The sequence below is a fragment of the Rhyacophila brunnea genome, unplaced genomic scaffold (assembly GCF_057557595.1).
Source record: "Rhyacophila brunnea isolate RB1 unplaced genomic scaffold, BYU_Rbru_1.0 scaffold_18, whole genome shotgun sequence".
NCBI lineage: Eukaryota > Metazoa > Arthropoda > Insecta > Trichoptera > Rhyacophilidae > Rhyacophila > Rhyacophila brunnea.
The window spans coordinates 4,898,783-4,914,955 of record NW_028232837.1 but is presented as its reverse complement, the minus strand read 5'-3'; the positions used below and the strand labels follow the sequence as shown (position 1 = coordinate 4,914,955).

Below are 16,173 nucleotides of genomic sequence, written 5' to 3'. Positions count from 1 at the left end.
ATTGAGCAAGTGAAAATCGGTCAACATGAAAATTCGTTTTTTTGCCGGCAGGTTCGCCACTATCGTTCTACTGCGCAGGCGCAGATTGAAAAAATCTTCAAAATCACAAAACAGAAATCGCAGATTTAGTACATTATGCGTTCGAAGCACTACTAGTAATTAATAAAGCCCAATTTGATAGGGGCTCTTGAAACAGCTCAAACCAGTAGTGTAATTATTACATAATGTCCAAAACATACATTGCAACTAATATTAAAAGGTACCATAACATTACCACTCAAACAGATTATTGTTCACAAAAAAATAAACTATTGATATTATTAAATCGTCACCTCAATAATACAACTAGATAACTTGATTTTCACTGTTTTTAGGATAGCTATTGAATATAATTCTACATTCCCTTCTCTACAAAATAATAAAACTTGTTAATGGGATCCGTATTAATTTTGTGTTTGAAAATAGTAGATAACCTTAAAACCATAAATGCATTAAATAAATAGAATACAATATTTACAATATATTTTCATTGAATTAAACATTATTTAATTGTTCTCAATTCGACAAGCACGATTTTCCATTTTATTTTAAATTGTAACCAAGTATTGTTTAAATTTAATTTTCCCAACAATGACCAAATCGGAGTTATCTAGTTGTAGTATTGAGGTGACGATATTATGTCATAACATAATAATAATTATTATTATTTTAAGTTATATAGTTTGACTTTATCAAAGCGTGTTTTTACTAGGTAATCGGTTTGTACTTTATTTTATTGAACTCATATAATATACAATAATTACAAGATAAAAATAACTGTTTATATACCGCGTTTTTAAATTTTCTGTTGAATCATATAAACTTGCCAATTCTATGTATTAATAATTTAGGACAAATAAGGCAATTGTCAACAAATCATGTTTTTGCTATTTTTTTGCAACAAACAAACAAAATATAGAATACTGAAATGTCATTTTGATTTCCATAGTAATGCACGTATACACTGTATAATTTTGTTGCTAGGACCACCCACTTAGCAACCAATAATAGTGGATTGGATTACGGATTTCTTCCGAAATAACTTTTCATACAAAACAGAATTAACTGAAAATGAATTCAATTCTACTCAAAGATGGCTAAAAGTAATAAAAAAATGCCAATCATCGTGTTCTGATACATTCTAAAAGTTTCAAATGTCTAGCTAGTCGGGAAGTTAGTTAAAAATCGATTGCAAGATTTGTAATGGATAAAAAACAACAGGGCAAACAAGAATAAGAGCTAAGAAAAACGTGGTAAAATGGTTTTTATTCCGTGTGTTCCTAAACCCGCCACTGTGCGTACTTAAATTCATATATTATTTTAGACATTTTATTCTCCGTAAAATGTACCCACGTTTTGAAGTATTAGGCATTCGTTCAACATATTAGCCGTAGCAATGAAAAATTTCAATAGGTTCCACTGTTAAATTTCTTCAAATTACGTAATTATTTTTATCTCGATCAGCAGAAGTACGTAGAGTGTATTTCCACACACACACACACCGAGAGTGGATCCGTCAAAGAATAATTTTGACATGTGCATTACGTTTATCTCGACCATCGATACGAAGGTTTTTTTCCGGACTCTCTCGTCAAAAAAATAATAGGTACATTCCTGCAACACTAGTTACTCATTAATCATTCGTAGATAACTGTGAACCGAAATGAAATGTCATTATTCTTTATTACTGTGTACTTTTTCGAAGCCGTTGTTATTGGGCTTTTCTCTGCGCCTACTTGTTTCAAGTGCCTACTACATTGTCAGTCACTCATCTTCTGTTGTCGTTTGGCTCACATTTTTTTTTTTGCAATCTTATTCAAAATTAAAACTGTAAAAAGCTTACCGTTTAATGCGAAGGTGTTCGCCAGGTAGGCCTACTGTATGGGCAGGTTCTGAAACGACAACAAAATGAGATTAGCTTATTATTGAGTTTAGCCGAGAAGATCTCCATTATACATTATAAATAAATACTTAGATAACATATGCAGGTATTTAAAACACACGCTTCATAGCTAAATGTTTTTTTTAAGTTAAATTAAAATAGTTATTTTATTACTTAATTTCCATACCTCTTGCTTAAAATATATCTAACTATATGTAGTAGTAGCGAAGGGTGGAGGTAGGCTGTTAAGATCCACCATAAATAGTGCACATTAAACTTTGTTAGCCATACGTATTTGTTTTTATTGAATTAAGACCATAATTTACAGATGGTATTGGTTAGTTTTTAGAAATCAATTTGACACACTTTTTCATTCATACTTATTTGTTTTCCTTGGATTAAGGCGAAGTCTTCACTGAGCCTTTTTTAAAGAGGCACCTAGCGGAAAAATACGAAGCTTGCAATTTGAGATTTTTTTTTGATAATTTACAATTTCAACTGTATTAATGAATAAATATGTATCTGAAAACATTAAAAATAAAAATATTTTTAATTTTAAGTTAAAGACAAACTTACAATTGTAAAAAATGTAATAAAATGTGAATTTGTTCTATCGGACCACACCCTATTATTACATATCTTTTATGGTCATATTTATTATTAAAATTTAGTTTATTAAGTTTTCTAAGCATCACTTAAGCGATTTTTGACTAATTCATAGTTTTAATATTTTTCATATCTATTTTAAAAAACATTGATTTTTATAAAAAATATAAATGTGTATAACTTGGAATCCTTTTTATTTATATTAATATAAATATTTTATTTATATTTATAAAAATAATTGATTTGATATAAATAAAAAGGATTTCAAGTTATACACATTTATATTTTTTATAAAAATCGATGTTTTTTAAAATAGATATAAAAAAATATTAAAACTATGAATTAGTCAAAAATCGCTTAGGTGATGCTTAGAAAACTTAATAAACTAAATTTTAATAATAAATATGACCATACATATATATGTAATAATAGAGTGCGGTCCGATAGAACAAATTCACATTTTATTACATTTTTTATAATTGTAAGTTTGTCTTTGACTTAAAATAAAAAATATTTTTATTTTTAATGTTTTCAGATACATATTTATTCATTAATACAGTTGAAATTGTAAATTATCAAAAAAATGTCTCAAATTGCAAGCTTCGTATTTTTCCGCTAGGTGCCTCTTTAAAAAAGGCTCAGTGAAGACTTCGCCTTAAGAATACATATTACACATGTTATTGGTTCATTTTTTTTTTGCCATGCCTAAACCAAACTATAATACATAAAAAAATATTATTATATCTATAAAATATTCAAAGTTATGTATGATTTAATTGCGTAATTTAAATATGTACATTGTAGATAGACGAGTAATCTTTGATTATTATCTGTTATGGCTTGGCTTTCGCAGGGTTTTTAATTGAATTTTAAAAACTAACCAACACGATCTGTAAATTGTATTAACGTTTCAATGAAAACAAATACGTATGACTGACAAAGTTTAGTGTGCACTATTTATGGCGGATCTTAACAACCTACCTCCACTTTTCGCCACCGATATGTATAACTATATATACGAAAAATAAAGACAGATATACACATTTTATTATAGTTTTTATATTGTAAAATTATCGATTGATTAAAAATGATTTTGATGTATAAGTTTATTTGTACTTATTCCACAGTTTATGAATACACATAAATGCAATACAGGTTTTCTGTATTCGCGTACATTATAATATACATACAAATAATAGACTTATAACTGAATATTTTTTTTACAAGTTATTTGTTGTTTCCAATAAAAGACCGTGAAATTAATTTATAATTATTATGGTATTATTTTTAAATACATATATTGGTATTGATTACTTAAAACACCGTCAAAGATGTATTGTATTAAATTGCATAATACTTCATAATTCAATCACTTAATTTAATGTCACTAGTAAATTAGTATGTAAGCTACAAAGCGGATCGTATGGGCCTCCATAGAGTAAAGTTTATGTTTACAGACTTTATCACGACAACAAGTTAAGCTATATGCATAACCCATCGGACTATTGCAATGAGAATGGTACAATTGGACGCCAGGACAATTGGACGTCGCACTGTCGTAGACACGTAAACAGAACGTAGCCGAGGAATTTTAATCAGTTTCTATCTAATAATTAGTAGTTTTAATTCACTTTACTCTTAACATAATGTTTTTTTACTGCGGATTGAGAATTACCATGCCTAAGGCTTTATATAAAAATAAAAACTCTTTTTTCGTCATAACTTAAACATATTATGCACGATTAAATCATTATTTACGCGTGCATATTTAAATTCTCACCAACTATTAAATCATAATATACTTAATAATTTAAATATAAATAATATCTAATATTAAATATATTTTTTTTAAGTACCTATAAGTACCTAACGTCTATTTATTTTCGGATTGCGTGGCGTCCAGTTGTCCCGGCGCCAAATCGTCCTAGATCCATGCGATGGATTAAATACACAACAATGAAAAAACAATATATATATTTTCACTATGAATTTAAATGAAAATGACTACTCTGCCAACTAGACTAATATTATCCACATTAAAACATCATTATATAAGTTTCGTTGATTGTTTGTCCCTATTAAAGGGATTTTAAAGGAATAATTACTTCAGCTTTCAAAGCTTTTTCATTAATATTATTCCTACAAAATCACGACAAAGTTTATTTGTATATTTCCTGAATTCTCAACTATGCACAGAATTATGTGACTCTTTCTTTAGATTATATATTTATATGAATTAATTAATCGTCAATTGACGGTATGTCCGGCAAATAAACTAAACTGACATCTTCCGAATACCATCACGAATGTATGTTGTGAATGTGTTTTGTACTCCAATGAGGAACAGCGCCAGTCGCAGAGGTCCTGTCAGCTCATTTTTTTCAGTGGCTTACGTTATTTTTACACCAATGCTTTTGTAATTAACATAATTATCAGATTTAATTTTATTGATATTAGGTTTTAATATTTCAAAGATAACTAACAAACGATTTAGGTAGGTAGGTACTGAAATTTCTTTTAGAGAATTTCGTCGATATTTTGTTTTAATGAAAAAGATTAACTTGGAAACGGAACTTGGGTTCCGAATGCGAATTCCGAGTCTGACAAATTCACATGTTGTTTGCACAGAATAGGTTTAGCAAATGTTACATCCATTTGTCGTAAAAAAAGAAAAAAAATGTTTAGAAAACCTCCACCCTGCGGACGCCCATATGATCATCTTAGGAACGAACATGGTGATGTGAATTTAATGTGTAATATAGTATAAAACTTTACATAGATTTTATGTCCTCAAATTTTAATAAAATGACAAAAACGCGTGTCATATTTACCGATTTCAATAATTGGATATTACAATAATAGTGTGTTTTCTCCTTGTATATAATTTAGTAGACACATGATACTTCTCATCGTAATAAACGACATTGTATTTTGTAGATTATTTAAAGATTTAAGGACAATTCTTTCATATACTTATACGTATCTATTTTCTCGGGATTCTCCCCACCATAACAAAAAAAAAGTATTTTTAAACAAAAAAATATTTGTTTTCTTCAAATCCAGGAATCGTCGAATTCAATAAAATATACTAACCTCAAGATTTAAAATTCTGTCTCGGATTGCGATCTTTACAGGAATGAATTTTTATAACTTTGTATATTTTGTCATTGTTGATAATATCAAAAACTTAATTAATAAAACACACAGGTATTGCTGATATTCCTCGCCTACTTCCCTGCTGCTGAGGACCAGGTCCCAAAGCATGCAGCACCATCACATACCATCTCAGGTCACGAGTACTGCACTCATTAGCATATTTAACGGGCTGGCAACGTGCCAAAACTGCCTGAACACTTGCGCCGTATCTGTTGCATTACTTTGTACCCGGCTCGGGACACCGAGATTTGTGCCCGGGGCCACCACGCTGCCTAATGGCTTTTAGGGGCATAACGGTGCGCTTAGCTCAGTCGTGTGAAGTGTTGGCATTCTGTTTAATTTTTGTTTTAATGTAGCGACACGTGCGAAAATTGAATGTTGCCAGGTATTAACGATGTGTGAGGTCTGGCTGACATGTGAAAATTGTGAATGTAATGGTAGGCGTATTTTCACCATCTAAACATTCTTAACTTGTTTAAATGCTGATGGAGCTTTTATCAATGAAGGGTGAAGTGCAGTTTAGGATACTACGCGTTCTGTATGTAAGTATATATTTATAGGAAGCTTTACACGCGTACTGTTAACATTATGTTCCAGAGGAGCACTGAGATATAAATATGAATTAGTGTTTCATGCCTAAGATAAGTTTTCTTTAATAATGGTTTAGAATAAATACCGCAAATGGCAGTTGTAAATAAGTGACCAAAGTATGACGTCAGTATCACTCTGTATTTAGTATTTTTTTACAAACGGTTCCTGTAAATTACTTGATATGCATTTCATAAAAATATAGTAAATAATGTTTGTATTATGATTATGTAGATAATGTCAAGTTATTTTACTGCTCGCTTAATCAAGAATTGGGGATGATGAAATTATGAATGATTTTCACAACACTTGTAGTAGCTAATAACCTCGTATGCACTCAATCATATAGCAAAAAATTAAGTAAATACTCCGTCAACATGTTGACAGCATGAAAAGGCGTATTTACTCGAGACGTAGACTATTCGGAATTTTGTAACTGTTTCCACGCGATCATTCCACGGATAAATTCATATATCCCCCCCTTTCCCAACTCGTTTTCCATACCAAAGATTTTTAGATATAAAATTAATATAACTCGATGTACCTACCAATAGTATAAGTAAGGGCATATTATTACTATCTACTGATTATATGTTTTTTTTTTTTGAGTTTAGTTCCAAATTCAAACAGCGGAAGATTTATGTTTGCATAATATGTATTGTTATAAAGACCATTATCTTCTAAAATTAGTTTTATTACAATTATTATTGGGTATACTTCTAATGCAAAATACTCAATTACTCAATTCCACTAATTCTAATAAATTAATCAAATGTATTTGAATTATCTCGATGTCTATCTTGAATGTGCAATTACTGACGTGCCAACACAATCTAAGTTATTGATAAACCTATCGAAATGTACTGCTTTTTTATATTTGCAGCTAACTAATACTACTAATACTACAGTATTTCCTGTCACCCTGGTATTTCCATTTCTAATTAACCACGTTTTAATTAACATACGATTTGCACCCTACAAGAACGTGTACGGTGGTTTGCCGTGTCCCATCTGACAGGTGGATTGGTCATACAAGACTTAGAATAAACCTAAGCAATATAAGTATGTACATACTTAATGTAATTCCAAGAGACTGCTACTCAGTAGAGGATAATACTATGTAGGAAGTGTTAGTTCCGTAATGCTATGCATAACGTGTCGATTGAGCACTGCTAACTTGTTGCAAAAAGTTAGTTACGACTCCAGGCACGTATGGTCGTGTGGCGCGAGTGTTGCTTTTTTGTTTTTTTTTTTTTAGTAAGGCTAATGAATATTGATTGATGGCCAGTGCCTGGTCTTGTTTTGATTAATTGTATTTCTTTTTGTCTATGGTTTTGTGCCGGTGGTGTTTTGAGTTATTGCTTTGATAGAACTTGGCGCGCGATTGTTTTAACATTACTATTGTATCGGATTTGTTTTGATTATTTTTATCAGTCAATGCAAATACACAATAATATGTATTCGTTTTTTTTATGTCGTACAGTTTATCTTGTTATCAACATAATCATTCGCTTCGTGATACTAACGTGACGTGTTGTTATTCGTTTACAGTTTGAATTAAATGGCAGTTTTCGCGACCATTTTCCAAGATGGCGGCCGTAATAGTTAGACATAACTGCCTCATATTAAATATCGAATTGCGCTTTTGTTGTTTTTTTAATAATATCCACCACTTTCTTATAAGTAGGTAGGTATATATTGTATTTTCACCAAAGTTAAATCTCTCTTGTGAGCTTTTTATATTATAATGCTCGATGTAAATAAAATTACACGACGTTTTCTTCTTCTTCTTCTTCGACCATGTCCGATCCTAGTAGGATCATATGGGCCTCCACGGAGTGGAGGTTTGTATTGACAGATTTTATTTTTACGAGAAATGGATGTCAGCCACTTGCTCAACCTATTAGGTCCATATTCTGACTCAAACACAAATTGAAAAACAACTTTTTTAGAGTGGTTAAATTAATAATTTTCCAATTGAACGATGTCGACATATTTTGACATTTTGTTTTAGTGGTATTAAAACTTCTTCTATATGGTGCCTAAATGTATAAAGTCGAAGGAAAAAAAACTATCACTAATCTACTGAATAATTTAGTTAAATGTGCCTTCTCATCGCAGGTTCATTAATTTGAGGAGAACTTCACACTTCTACTATGACATTCCACAATAATTTCTGATTCACCCAAACATTTAAAAATTGCATACATGCTTATATGTACATATAGTGAATAATTAAATACACACATATTGTCGTATCAACCCAAAGATTTAAATAGAAAAATAGCTATAAATACACGCATAAATATACTAATTCGTCCAAATTATGTAGGCAGCTAAAATATAGCTATATACCTACTGACCATTATTTTTAAGATGAATACTCACGTAAAACAACGAGAATTGTGTACGTGGATTACAAATTCTGAGTTCCCTGATTACAAAGCAACGTGCTTTAAACCAGATCGCAAGCCGCCATTTAAATTTTGGGGTTGCCAATAAAAGAATATAATAATGAATTTGTTACCAATACAACGATTCGAAAATCGAAATACCTTCAAAATTCCTAATTTGAAAAGTTTAAAATACGCCTGCTATCTAGTTAAAATTATAGTTATCTAAATAAAAATGATTGTTACTTAGTGGAGGTACCTATGTGATGAAATAACATTCTTATTTTAAACTGTAGTATTGAAAGTTTTCTATCTATATGCTTGGCTATTATAAAATGTCATTGTATTTTCGGTGTTAGGTATAATATTGCAATTTATCTTCGGCTTTATTATTTAATTAAACTCAGGATGCATTAAAAGTAACAAAATGGTCGTTTTCTGACAACTCTGCCGTTTATATAAACTGTAAAACTTTTTCATGCGGCAGGAAATATGAATAATATGAAACATCGCAAAAACCTGGTAATTTTTAGCAGAAAATTAAAATGAATTTGTTACTGACACCGTCAAATTACTCAGAATATCGTCGTAATAAATGTTATGCCATATTTATTAATACATTTGCTGATTTCATAGTCGTTTTTTTATTTGAATATTGCTGATTTTAATGGGTCCTTAAATAATATTTTAAAATTGACCTCCCACTGCGATATGAGCATACGTATGGATGCAAAATATAGTGAATTCTTATACATTTAAGTTTTTTTTTACTTTTTTTTGCGATCAAGGTTTCGCCTTTGGGCATCTTCGGGCACTATACATTTTTTACAGCGTGGAGGTTTGTATTAATAGATTTTTGTTTTTACGAAAAATGGGCGTTGAAATTATGAGGTCCATGCTCTGACTCCAAACACATATTGAAAAACAATGTATCTTTGCCATATTATAAGCCGACGCATAAGGTGCTCAGCCATATATACATTATAGGTTTTATACTGCTATGCTAAGTAAAAAGACAGTGTATTTGGTTTAGTGAAATGAGAATCCAAGTTTTAAACTACCCATTCTCTTATATTAACTAAAATTATTGAATTATCTTTAGATATATATATATATATATAGACAGCGTATATTTACTTAGTATTCAAAACAATCCAATAATTCTACGTTATATAATATAAAGGGTAGTTTAATAAAACTTGGGTTCTTATTTCACCAAAACCAAAATTTTTTGAGTGTCTTTTTACTTAGCAGGGCAGTATGTGCACGCTCAAAACATACCGTTTATATAGGTTCAAAATTAACTTACATACTAGGTACCTACTATATTTTCAAAACATATTAATATGAATATATCATTTTCGTTCCTAAGCGAAACTCATTTTTCTGTGCGTTGTGAAAAACCTATAAGTCGTACAGAGCGACTTTCATGTTTGACTCATCTGCACCTTTTTAGTATATTACCGATAGTGATATCTCACTGACTGCATACTAAATAATGTGTTAACAAATGAACGATACTGTTTGATTTATGAAACGTCAAAAACTACGCACACGTTAAAACCGTCAAAATTGTTGTACTATTGGATTTTTACATAGTGGAAGTGCTTGACAAATTATTGATTTCCTCGTAATTATATACAAAGAACGTGCTCCATATTACGTATGTTCGACAACATAATCTTTGACAACTACGACAACTATTCATTGAATTTAAAGAAAATAGTCAATTGAATTATTTTAAACTGAGTTCCTAGAAATTTGATTAAATTTTTCTTCTTGTCAAGATTGTCGGTTCATTTCGAGTAGGTACCTACATTAGAATTGACTAATAAACACTTTACTATTATTTGTTGATTTATTTAGACTTTATAAAGGTGATTTGATTTATATCTCTGAGTAAATAAAAATTCTTTTCAATACCCGATGCCTCCACCACGCATGAAATTCTCGTAAGCCCTATAATTTATTTATCTACATCTGTTCCGGAAACACCTTTATTTACAAAGCTCGGCTTAATAGAAATAGATAAGTAACTAAGCTAATTTTTTCCACCGCACAGCTGGATAGGAAATCGTGTTTTTAATGCGTATTTTAAAATTTATCGCTGACAGTATCTGCAGGGAAAATCTACTCGAAATTGATATCGCCGAACGAATACTACTGACTGAGGTAAAACTGCAATCAGAATATTCCATCGTAATCATTGAAGTGCTTTACACTTGAATTAACATGCCAAAACGGAAAGGCTTATTCATTCAAAGTAAGTAATGTATGAAAATGCTTTAATTTCATAATATTGTGAATCAACTCTTCAATGGGAATTCATTATTAATTTGTGTTGAAGAGGAATTTCAATTCAGTGCTAACTGACGTATTGTAATAACGAATAGGTAAGACACAAGATTTGAGGATGTAACATTCTACATATTGAACATACATAATTTGAAAATATCTCAAAATATTTATCACATATTATAACACTAGAAAAAATCATTTTGTAGAAAAAATACGGAAATTTGACATCCAGCAGGATTCGAACCTGCGTCTCTCGGGATTCGCGCCCACGTGCTTTTACCACTTGCGAATTATGAGTTTGAATAAAAAAAATAGTTAATTAAATTTAATTAATTAAATTATTAGCAAGTTCAAGTTAGTTACAGCAAAAAATCTTAGAGTGATCCGTAACGTCGTTTATTAATTAATGTAATTTAATACCTACTTTAATTTAAAATATAAAAGCCGATTACCAATAGTAACACAATTTAGAAAGCTCTTCTAAAAATTGTAAGAATACAATTAAATTCGTCGCAATTAGATAAGATTCCTATAGCATAGCTGTCAATGCACGTGGCGCGAACCTGCTGGGTGTCATATTTTTTTCAAAAATATTTTTTCTACTGGTTATATATTTCTCAGAAGTGTTTTCAAATAATGTAACGTTCATAAATCTTGTGAATTATTTGTCAAAAAATAGTTCAATTCAAGACTGAATTCACAATCAAACGCTGTACTTGTAGATATTGTATATTAAATACCTACTCTAGCATATTATTTAACTGTTTTATAGTGGCAATTTTAGTTAATTGAAGTCTTTCTGAACGATTTCAATATCCCCCTCATGCTCAGCTGGTTCCCACTAATTACCCCCTGTTAAGCATTTTTCCACGTTCACGCAATTCTCACGTACGGCCCACGATTTATCGACCCGCGTAATAAGGCAGTATCGACCTTCCATTATAATGTACCCATACCGTATTTTCTTTATCATCCTAACAGCGTGCTATTCTCCTCACATATTCCCGTTTAAATATTAGAGTTATAGGCCAATCTAATACGTAGTCAATGCGACCTTACTACGGATCAATTTGTACTTGAACTTGCAAGTGTCACTTGCATGATTTTTCGCGTAACTGCATTTTTATCAGTTCAAATTAAGGTTGATCATAAAATAAGTAGCAAACTGCAACTGCCATCGCATACTCGACGCAATTGATGCATTAAAAACATAATCATTTTCGTTATATGTTTTATTCTGACTCTTGACTTGATAGGTAGGTAATGGAGTTCTTACTTTATTTCGTCTCTGTTCTGGCAGAACACACTAACTGGAGAATACTAGTTTTGAGTAATTTGACTTTGAAGTTGTTGAAATGTTTGAAATAATGGTCTATCATGTGAGTTTATTAAGTAATCGTAAAAAGGATGACTTTAAAATAAAGACTGTTTATTTATTAAGAAGGTTTCCAAACGATAAAGTTTGAAATAAGGAACATTTTGGTATAACTAACTCAATTTGTCATTTTTTCCAATTAGTGTATTCTGCCAGAACAGTGACGATTTGTTATCTATTATGGTTTGGTTTAGGCAGTAAGTACTGCATTTTGTATACTAATGCATTTTAAAAAACTAGCCAAAAACCATCTGTAATATGTATTCTTAATTATTTTAGGGTGTCCCTGTAGTCGTTTAATGCATCGTATGCACTATATCAATGCCACTATAGTCAAGATGCATCAAGATACTGTCTACTTCGATGGGGTGCTAGTTGATATTCGAATGAAATGCTGTAATAAATGAAGAATTTCGATAACATGTTTCATTAAAATTATTAACATTTATTTTAATTTGCAACAATCAACATTATTTTCTACAGTTTACCATATTGCATTAAATTTGTGTACCTACAATAACTGGTACTACCATCGAAGCTTACAATTTCTTGACACAGTCTAAGTGTACGTCCTGAGTGGCAGCGTTCGGTGCAGCGTTGAGCGTTTTGCGCAACTCAAACGTATAACCGAAAATGTTCGTAGACAATGTCTTTTTTTGGTTATACATTTATACGGTTATACGTTTGAGTTGCGCAGAACGCTCAACGCTGCGCCGAACGCTGGCACTGAGACCTCACACTAATAATAGTGGGCCTTGATACAGTGCACAACAGGCACTAAACAACCACAATGATACGCTAAAAACACGCTGTATAAACAAACTCATTCTTATAAAGTTCGGTGGAGGTATCTACGTGGCAGTGAAAAAATAAGGACTGAGAGGATTGGGTGGAGCTAGGTGAGGTCTTTATCTACCAGCGGATTAATCCCGGCTGATCATGGTTACGAAAAACAATTTATAAAAACGTTACAAGGCTAGTTAGCTTGATAGACGTCATTAGTTTCTTGTATACACCCCCTTTTTCAATAATGCATCGTCGGTACAATTTTCGCGCAAAAAAATATATCAGCTCTCACAAAGAATGCGAAACCTTTGCAGAGTGCACTTTTCCCGCCATAATCCTCTCTTCACACGTACACATTGCGGACCCATTATGCACTGTAATTATCTACTCTGCAACGCAACATGTTATTCTGTTATTACACCTCCTTATCGATCGAGCGGGCATTCAATCTTCAATTACAAATGTACTACGGTGCCTAATAATGGCCACACTAGTTTCAGGGCCGCTGCCAGGGCCACAGCCGCTCTTATGACAAAGTTTGTACGTATGCTACAACATGTGGCGAATTTTATGAGATGTCTTTACTAGGTTAGTGTGACAACCCCGTATGGTCCCCATTTGGGGATGTCTTTGTGTATCTTGAGAGGCCCGAATCGGTATCAAACCCAACAAATAATAAAGCGCTGATTACGAAAATAAATAATGTTGAATATCTGCTGGCAACAATGCCATAATTTTGACCGTTGGAGATGTTGCAACGTCGCCTTCTTTCGCCAACGGCTCTCGTTGAAAAGCGAACATACAAGATGGCGCGCAGATCGCTACAAACAGCTAAATCGTGAACACGCCGATTTCGTCCTCTAAAAAATTAAATTATAAAAATGTAACGATTATAATATTAACGTAAATAAACTCGCCGCTTCTATTCACAATTCCGGTGCCTTAATTATCCACCTTCCATCCCGAATCCAGACGAAAAAACCATAACAAAACACAAAGTGACAGTTGAAATTCACATGCAAAATGGAGGGAAGTGATATTAGGTTAGGTTAGGGTTAATCTAATTGGAACAGTACTATTTGCAAACTATCGCCGTATTTTGTAAGATACGTACAAATGTATTCCACGGTGAAATGTTCAACGAAGAACTCGTCATTTGATAAAATGTTATACGAACTCATGTTTCACGTACTGCGGCGCACGAATAAGTGTCCCACGATGAACTGCATACGTACAACTTACATCTAACCGTTGATATATACCTACCTATGGTAAGGCTAAATTAGGGTAGCAAAGATGACGATAATGTCTTGAATAAAGCTCAAAATTACATTCATATGGTATATCTGATTGAAAAACGTAATTTGTCTCTTTTAAGTTGATAGGAACGGGGTGAAGATTTGGTAAACGGTGCAGGTAAACAACTTGTAGGCTTTTAGGCCGGATACACAGCTTACCTTGTATACAAACAGGTAGAGTTGGGTTTCAGGAATTTCCCGACGGTAATTCTCGGGAAATTTTCGAGATTTTCGATCCCGAATCTCGAGAATCTTTTCTCGGGATTCGGGATTTCTTTATTATAAAAAAACGGTTTTTCTAAATGAAAAAAGTGGACAGAAAATACAAAACGTTCAAAGACTGATAGGGGTATTTAACACAATTAAGTCAACGTCGACTCAAAGTGAGCGCAATTTTTCAACATCAGGGAATTTTGTGTCTGTGTTTTTTGAAATTCTATTTTAATGTAAAGTAATGTTTTGAATTATTTTTGTTTTCATACTTCTATTTGTTTGTCTTCTTACTTACATAAATGAAATATTTTTTTTGGAATTTGTCTGTTTTTACACTGATTTTAGGATTTTTTACAGGTTTTTTTTAATTTCCCGACATCTGGAGAATTCTTGAGAACTCTTTTCTGGAAATCCCGAATCTCGAGATTGAGATTTTCTCGGGAAATACCCAACTCTACACTCAGGCGCCCCTGAATAGTACGCTCATACTCGCATTTAGATTTCAGCGATGCCTTATCGCTCTTCATTATTATTGTGTTTCACTTCTTCATGAACGACTCGGGTTTAGTTAATGCCCCATCGTTGATATCAATCTGGCGTCAAATTATTTTAAACGTCAAGAGAAGATTGTTGTGATTTTTAACATGAAAATACACCCACTAACCCTCGAGTGTTTTCCTCCGATTTATTACATGCTACAAGCACCTGTGTCGAGTTAAATCATGTTAGAATTTTACTGGGGCTTATATTATATACATTTTATATGATCATCACTATTATAATATGCAACCGCCTAAGTCGATTTTTATGCTTCGATAATGGTCTATGTAACAAGCTATATAAATTGATTGCAATATGTTACCTCTACTATAGTTAATTATATATTATTTTATATCCTAGAAGTAAACTATAGCGTACCCATATTAGTGATATTTTATACTTTAAGTTCAAATTTGTTATTCACACATAATAAGTACATATTTTTTGATCTAGTGTCAAAAGCTCTTAAGCTTTAAAGCTCAAAATAGAATTTAATATCGTTATTTATATCACATACATTATGGCACTTATTTACATAGTAATATTTACAAAATTACATAGTAATAACTGAAATTCACCTAATTTGAACTTTGGTAGATAGGTACTATGGTTTTACCACTCGCATATGGATAATATAAAAATTACACGAATCTTGTCAATAAGAATAATAATTATAAAAGCATACCTACATATTTAAAAAAAAAACTAGAAAAAAGTTTGAATGACTAAGTAGATCTCGTATCATTTAAAAAGTCGATTCGTCTATGATTTATGATAAATAATGCTAATAACTGTGCTATCCGAAGCATTTCAAAAACTGCTATGATTTTTACCAGGCACCTACTTACTCAACTTACTCACAACATGATTTCCTACTAATATTATCTTGATAAAATTATGTGTTCTTTAATACTGAATATAAGATTATAGGATTATCTTTATTGGAAATACCTACTTACATAATTTTGAATAGTCTTAGAAATATACATACTTATTATT

The 16,173-nt window shown here is 31.5% G+C and overlaps 2 protein-coding genes across 3 annotated transcripts in view; one reads left to right on the top strand and one right to left on the bottom strand.

Annotated features, from left to right (window-relative positions):
* The window catches only part of LOC147073140 (autophagy-related protein 16-1-like), a 509,506-nt gene that overhangs the window by 238,258 nt on the left and 255,075 nt on the right, over positions 1–16,173 (top strand). The gene's annotated exons all lie outside the window — the stretch shown is intronic.
* The window catches only part of neo (ZP and PAN domain-containing protein neyo), a 340,024-nt gene that overhangs the window by 162,328 nt on the left and 161,523 nt on the right, over positions 1–16,173 (bottom strand). Inside the window, exon 3 of the mRNA XM_085945235.1 lies at positions 1,883–1,931. The gene's annotated coding sequence lies outside the window, so the exon portion shown is untranslated. The remainder of the gene's footprint in view (positions 1–1,882; positions 1,932–16,173) is intronic.